The sequence below is a fragment of the Eleutherodactylus coqui genome, chromosome 11 (genome assembly GCF_035609145.1).
Source record: "Eleutherodactylus coqui strain aEleCoq1 chromosome 11, aEleCoq1.hap1, whole genome shotgun sequence".
Lineage (NCBI taxonomy): Eukaryota > Metazoa > Chordata > Amphibia > Anura > Eleutherodactylidae > Eleutherodactylus > Eleutherodactylus coqui.
Window position 1 is genome coordinate 17433129 of NC_089847.1, and position 7813 is coordinate 17440941.

At 54.9% G+C, this 7813-nt stretch overlaps 1 protein-coding gene across 1 annotated transcript in view; it reads right to left on the reverse strand.

Moving 5' to 3' along the window:
- Positions 1-7570, reverse strand: part of GARRE1 (granule associated Rac and RHOG effector 1) — a 67644-nt gene extending 60074 nt beyond the window's left edge. The window contains exon 1 of the mRNA XM_066583623.1: positions 7364-7570. The gene's annotated coding sequence lies outside the window, so the exon portion shown is untranslated. The remainder of the gene's footprint in view (positions 1-7363) is intronic.
- Between the last annotated feature and the right edge of the window lie 243 nt (positions 7571-7813).

Consider the following 7813-nt stretch of genomic DNA (forward strand, 5'->3'; position numbering starts at 1 on the left):
GGGAGCTGGGCAAGTATGTCAAGCACATCCCCAGATTCCCGCCCTACTAGACCCGGGACTTAGTTTACGGAGCTGGCGGGTGGCGGCGGGTTCCCTATAAGTAACTGACTCACCTCTATGGAAGCTGCAGAAACATCATATAGAACAGTCACCTCCGTCACGCTGGATGAGGTGGGTGGAGCGGGCAAAAATGGGAATTCCCCCCCCATTAATCCCATTCAACAGGGCTGACCTGCAAAACCTCACACAACCAAAGTTGTTTCACACGGCCGAGAAAATTGCGTTGCGAGACGTACAAAACGTGCGAAAATGGACCCGATTCTTTTGAATGGAGTCATATACACGGGAGACGTTTTCCCGTCAAATGAGACCTTTAATGCCTCGCATTCCGTGGGAGTACGATGACATCCATGGGAAAAACCGCCGACTGACTATTGCGCAAAACCCATGCAAAAAAAAAATAAAAAAATGACGGAAATTGAATTTTACATAAAAAACGCCTGGCATTCGTAGGTAAGCCACGGCCCGATATCGCGCTCGCCCGTGTGGAGGTAGCCCAAGAAGCGCCCGCATCAGACATTCTACAGCGCACAATTCAAAAACACCAACGTTTGCTGCGAAATTTGGTTTGGGAGCGACTCTCTCATGTGAAGAGGTGAAGTCCGCCCCGGTAGCCCGCTCCGTTGTCACACGGCAGATCTCACTTTGCTGCTGCTGTAAACGCTGCGGGTTTTAAGTGTGGAGGGTTCGCACGCAAGATCCATCCCATGTGACCATAACCTAGAAGTAGTCCGTGCGTCCATCTTACGCCAGGGGATTTCATGATGCCCAGCCACAGCCCCATTCAGTAGGCGGCATGCCACCGTTTGCTCTGGGCAGTGATGTCACCGCATACCAGGCACATTCCTTATGCCCGGAGTGATACCTACCGCCTGACGAGAGGCAAACAGGTTTGGCCAAGAGCTGCGCTCCCGTTCTGCCCGGAGTAAAAGTGAACTTGGTCTTTATAGTTTATCTTTCTCTCGGAGGAAATTCTTTGCCGATGACAAGTGTATCCGGACGATGAGCCTTATAGGGTCGTCTACAATCCCCGCGAGCGGCGAGGTAGATATAGCAGCAGAAATCCGGAGCCCTCTACAGTACGACACACGGCGGGGCTTATAAAGCCGCCATCCGCACGTAGCAGAAATTTTCGGTACGGAAAAACAACCTACTTTGGATTTTCGGACCCGTCGCTGGTTTGCCACGTAGCCCAGGTCACGGCACAAATAATGCAGATTTTAACCCTTTACTAGCATTTCCTATATTTGGGTTCTCCAGAACATAAAGTACTGGTTAAAATGTTCTGCCGCTACTGGAAGTGGAAACGCACGTAGATTGGGAAGCGTCCGAGTCACGGAATAGGATATCACTGCGCGGCCAGCGACGAGCGAATACACAGCGAAGAGAGATAGAATCTGAAAGCCTCGTCCCGATGAGAAGCCGGCGAGGAGCCGCTGGTATCAGGAGATCCGCCGGGCGTTCAGGACGGCGACACGTCTGATCTTACGAAAACACGCCGGAGCTTAGAACATAATTAAACTTAAGTAATTCATCCGTCCGGAGAGACGATGCGGAGGACACGGCCGCATCACCACGAGCCTGCAGGCACCCGACTGGTCAGGGTGGTCTCACACCTGTCTGGGACCTCCGTTCAGAGCTTGCGTCGTAGATCCGGCTGAACGGACCCCATTAAGACAATCGCGCCCATTCTGCGCCGTTCGGTTTCGTCATGAAGCGGGCAATGCCCATTTCCTGCTCCCCAATGTGAAACCACCCTAAATTCTATTGTACTGTGAAGTATTCCACCAATCACAGAGGATAGAAAGATGGCCGTATCTCCAATCGAGGGTCTTCCTAGGGGCTCCGTACAGTTGGAGGGTCCGGCCACAACATATACAGACAGTATTTATTCCCATGTAATGCTTAGTGCGGCTCCTGTGGCCCTAACGACATTGGATACTCTGTGGTATACTTTCTACTAACAGCGGATACACTTCAGCTGGTATTTCCCTCCATTCATCCTGCAAATGTCTGTAGAGACATGCTGATGTGCATTTCTATTCCATGTTACCCAGCACCCTATAATACTACTGCCGCTTGTAATCTGGAATGCTACACAGACTAGACCCTGTAATTCAGTATGCTATACGGTCCGAATCCTCGTAACCCGGCATGCAGTGTTATGAATGCACTCAGTATGCTATTCCTTGTAATTCGGCATGGTGGGTGGTCTATACTACTACATAGTCTCTATTACACACCAGGCTATGTATCTTCACTTGGCATGCTATATGGTATCGCTCCTGGTAGCCTGGCATACTACATGGTCTGTGCTTGTAATCCAGAGTGGTATATGGATTATTCCTTGCAGCCTGGCATGCTGTGTGGTCTCTGCCCATGATGGCACGACAGGCTGCAAAGAATACTATACCTACTATCTGGCATGCTATATGGCGGTATGTCTTGTAGCCTGGCATGCTATACGGACTACACCTCATAACCCAGCCTATTATATGGTCTATCCCTTGTAAACTCACCGCTAGCATTCCCTAAGGAGCGGCAGACAGGAAGCAGAGATGCCTCTATAGGAGCAGCGCTCCCCGCGGCGCCCAGCGAGGGATGGACAAATAGCTCAGAGCAAAACTCTGCAGAAGAGAGCAGTTCGTCTCGGGGGGGGGGAGCCGTCTTTTCGTCCCGCTCTTCACTATAATGCAGTCCTACAACTGCAGCCGAGATATACTACACTAGGTAGGGAAGGACTGGGGCCATTGGTTATAGGGACATCCACCCTCAATGCCAATGGGGACAATGTGGCATCAGCTACCCTGTGGCAATACATTGGTACAGCTCCATGTCTCCACCAACATGACCGAGCACCATGCCCTACAGCACGCAGTGTGGAGAACGTCTGCCAACTTCATTGACCAACCCGAAGTCCGGATCTCAATCCCATCGAGCATCGTTGGGATGACCTCGAATGCCGTAGCCGTGCGCCCACACGCCCATCATCCTCCGCATCACTACTGGACGCTCTTGTGGCAAATCCCTCCACACATCAGGTAAGTATACCGCGGAGGGTTACTGCAGTCATCGGGGCCGAAGGCAGCCCAACACCGGACTGAAAAATGTGATTAAAGTAATACAAAGACGCGCAGCGCCAACAGCCTCTCACAGGTTTGCTCTTCAGCAGCCCGGGAAAGCTGGGTGACCTCACAGCCGTTACTTGTCTCTGAAGACGCAGCAATGATGATGTCTACGACTGAGAACCGCCGCAAGGAGGAGGACCGCATGTAACGTCTCACCGCCAGCATGTGCGACCGCCTATACCGCCTCCAGACGAGGGTTCACATACTTAATGCCGCTCTGTAATGCTTCATTTACACGGGACGACTGCACGAATGCCAGAATTACCACTAGGTGTTAGCGCTCGTCCGGATCACCGCTGACTGCGCTTCCCCTTCGCGGCGAGAAGTCAGCGATGATTTTAAGGCTGGCCGAAACTGAGCACCAAACACAAAGCAAATGACGGCGTCGCATTCACACGCAACGATCACGCATGTTCGCTCATCTGAATGAATTTTGAGCGATAATCGTCCCGTGTAAATGGCTCTTAGGACATAAATCACTGAAGACCCGCCCCCCTACAATGTGCACTCTGACCCTTTAATTGCCCCTCCCCCTCAAAAATGCAAGAGGTGATGTCATTCTTAAATACTACCCATTCCTTAAATACCCCGTGTCTTCGTACAGAAGAACCCCCGCCCGCCCCTCCCCCATCCAAACCCCCTTCGCTTCATTCACCGGAGACCACCTACAGCGCCTTCCTGCACGACCGCACTCCATACCGCCTTATAGCGCACATCAGGGTAGAGTCTCCGTTCGCTCCCTCCTCGCACGGCGGCCACATAACAGACACGGTAATAACTAAGCCGCACGACCGTACATTCCATGGGGACCTTCAGCGCGCAAATACGCAGAAAGAGCAGGTTTTATCTTTTTTTGCGCTACCAAAATACGCGCATATGAAGAAACGCATTGAAATCTCTGTGTATTGCGCCCATGCGAGGGCGGCCTCATGGCCGCTTTTTTTTTTTAACTTTCGGCACATTTTTTTCAGGCCATGAACTGTGCGATTTGGCCTAAAATTAAGACATCAATTTCTACAAACGCGTGAACAATAGTCGCTCGGCGCGACCGTCCGCACGATCTGAACGCGAATGATAATTCGATCCTCGCTCGGATGGTGCAGGCATAACAATCAAATGACGATCAGCCCTGGTGAACAGGAGGTCATTCATCTACGAACGACGGCCTGTTTAATGCGGATGGAGGTGGGCGGGCCTGAACGATCCCCGGCGCGCTCCGCCTTCGTCCACTGTGCGACGCTCACTGCTGTGTAAAGGCACAGAAGCGATGGCTGCGGGGACGGTCGCTCCAAGTGTAGGCGCCATTTGGCCGCAGATTTTCTATCCAGACGGAGAATCCGCAGCATCTACCGTCGCAGGAACGGAGAAGGGATTATCAGAAAACCACCGCGGGGACGGACCGCGGCGCAGAATGTATATCCGCAACATGTCAGCTTTAGCAGATTCACGCTTGTGAATGACGGCGCAAATTCTGCACTGGATTCCACATCAAAATCCACATAAAAGGACGCGAATTTGGATTTTGCACTGAAACTGCACGTATTTATATATTTGGCCCCATTTGCTCTCCCCCCCCCCCCCCCCCAATATCTATTCACCGCGTTTTCCAGATGCGCAAAAAAAAAAAAAACAGAAGTGGCTCCCATAGACTTCTGAGTAAATATGCACGATCCACGCATTGTACTTTACGCAGCGCCAAAATAGGACGTGCCGCGATTTTTCTCATGACCATGAAAACCACTCGTCTGAATCCCCCAATACTAATCAGCGGGGTCTGCGCTGTCCGTGTTACATGCGGTAAAGTCCACACATAATATGGAGCGCAAACACGTTGGTGTGAATGACCCCCAAGTCAGTCTGCGGAGTTCTGTGTGGGATGCGGATGAGCAGAGACCCTGCAGGAATCAAGTAAAGGGCTGATGGGCCTCAGACAGGGAGCTCTATGGGCTCGGACCCCTTCAACGGCACGTCGGGGGCCACACCTACTCTCCCCCATATATAGTCAGGCTCATGTGGCCGCGCCCCATGTCTTCTAAGTGGAGAGAAGCAAAAAAGGTTTCAGACACCTCCAGCAACAGCTTATCTCCCCCCCCCCTTCCCCGAGAACAAAACGATGGGGCATATGGACTTCAGCATGCCCGCTCCTTCTGTCCTCACAACCCAATACATGTTACAGGGTTGGTGGGTCCGGACAGCGGTATTCGTATAATGGCCATAATACAGGGGGGCCCTAAGGATGGGTTTTCACATGCTGCAGTCCCCGCGAAAATCTCGAGGTTTGGCCACAGCAGAAAAAAAACATGAGATTTCCGCCGGGAAAAGCGCTGCTTCAAATCCGAGGCACTCAGCCGTGTGTTTTAAAGCGGCCCGGCCACTCGAATCCGCTGCAGCCGGCGCTCCGATAGAGAAGAGCGCAGCCGCAGAAGAAAAAAAATGAACATGCTGCGGCCAGCGAACCCGCACCGCAGTGCTGGCTTAGCCGCGGCGGATTTGCCGTCCCGTGTGGACGAGATTTCTGAGAAATCTCGTCCACATGGCTGGCTGATCCCGGGATTAACGGCCGCAGGCGGATTTGCCACGGCGAAATTCCGGACGGAATTTCTGCGGCAAATCTGCCCTGTGTGAACCCAACCCAAGTAGTCCGCACTGGCTACAGGGACATGCGATCTGTAATCAGAGCCCCCAGCCGCCGCACTGCATGCTGGGAATGGAGCTTCACAACATCTGAAGACGCTCAGGTAGACATCATACCGACGAAACGCCGTAATACACGCAACATGGTGACAGACACCCCCCCTCCAACAGACTCCTGCTGATGATCTCCAACGCGTCCCACATATTGACAGTTTCCCCCTCCGCGCTGCACGCCGCATACCAACGGATCCCCCCTCCGCGCTGCACCCCACATACCGATGGATTCCCCCCTCCTCCGCTGCACTCTGCATACCAACGGATCTGCCCCTGCACCCCACATACTGACGGATCCCCCTGTAATCCACACTACCGACAGATCCCGCCTCCTCCTCCGCTGCACCCCACATACCGACGGAACCACCTGTAATCCACACTACTGACAGATCCGCTCCCTCCACCGCTGCACCCCACATACCAAAGGATCCCCCCCACACTGCACCCCACACCCCGACAGATCCCCCCACGCTGCACCCCACACCCCGACAGATCCACACAACTGATGGATCCCCCTCCTCCTCTGCACCCCACACACCAAAGGATCCCCCCCCCACACACCAAAGGATCCCCCCCACACTGCACCCCACATACCAAAGGATCCCCCCCACACACCAAAGGATCCCCCCCACACTGCACCCCACATACCAAAGGATCCCCCCCACACACCAAAGGATCCCCCCCACACTGCACCCCACACACCAAAGGATCCCCCCCACACTGCACCCCACATACCAAAGGATCCCCCCACACTGCACCCCACATACCAAAGGATCCCCCCACACTGCACCCCACATACCAAAGGATCCCCCCCACACACCAAAGGATCCCCCCCACACACCAAAGGATCCCCCCCACACACCAAAGGATCCCCCCCACACTACACCCCACATACCAAAGGATCCCCCCCACACTGCACCCCACATACCAAAGGATCCCCCCCACACTGCACCCCACATACCAAAGGATCCCCCCCACACTACACCCCACATACCAAAGGATCCCCCCCACACTACACCCCACATACCAAAGGATCCCCCCCACACACCAAAGGATCCCCCCACGCTGCACCCCACACCCCAACAGATCCACACACTACTGATGGATCCCCCTCCTCCTCTGCACCCCACATACCGATGGATCCCCCCCCACACTGCACCCCACACCCCGACAGATCCACACTACTGACGGATCCGCCCCCTCCTCCGCTGCACCCCACATACCGACGGATCCCCCTGTAATCCACACTACTGACAGATGCCCCCACGCCCCGCTTACTGACGGCTTCCCTGTAACCCCCGCACTGCCGGCTCACTCCCTACATACTGACGGCTCCCCAGCACTCCTGCCATAACCCCGCCGACCCCCGGCACTGCTGCCCCACCGCCCCCACATTCCTCCGTCCTGACAGCTCTCCCCTCGGAGCCCCCCGCAGTCAGGCCTCCCCCCTGGCTCCGAGGAGGAAGGGGCCGCGGCCCCGCACTCACCGCTCCAGTCACCGGGGCCGCCGCTCACATCCAGTCCCTGCCACCGCGCCCGCCGGAAGTGACGTCACGGCCCTGCGCTCCCCTCACGGAATGTGCCCCTCCGTCCGCTCCACTGAGCGGCGCCAAGCTCATAATTTCCTCCGGAGCCTGATTTGCGGGGACAGTCCCGGTGTTACATGAAGCTCGGTCTCCGACGTGCGCGGCCCCGCGACCACACAGCACTAGGCAGGGGGACGTGCGCGTCACCGACACTAGAGCTATTGTGCGGCGCATGCGCGTTAGGGCGCTCACTGCTCTGGGGCTGAGACTCTGGCCGCTGACTCAAGTCACCGGAATGTCAGCTTTAGACATGCAGGGGCCCACAGTGAGAGCTCCCATCATAGAGGGCCCGTGGGGGATGAAGGGACCCATCTTACTGGTTGCTAGGGGCAACTGCTACACTTTTCATAC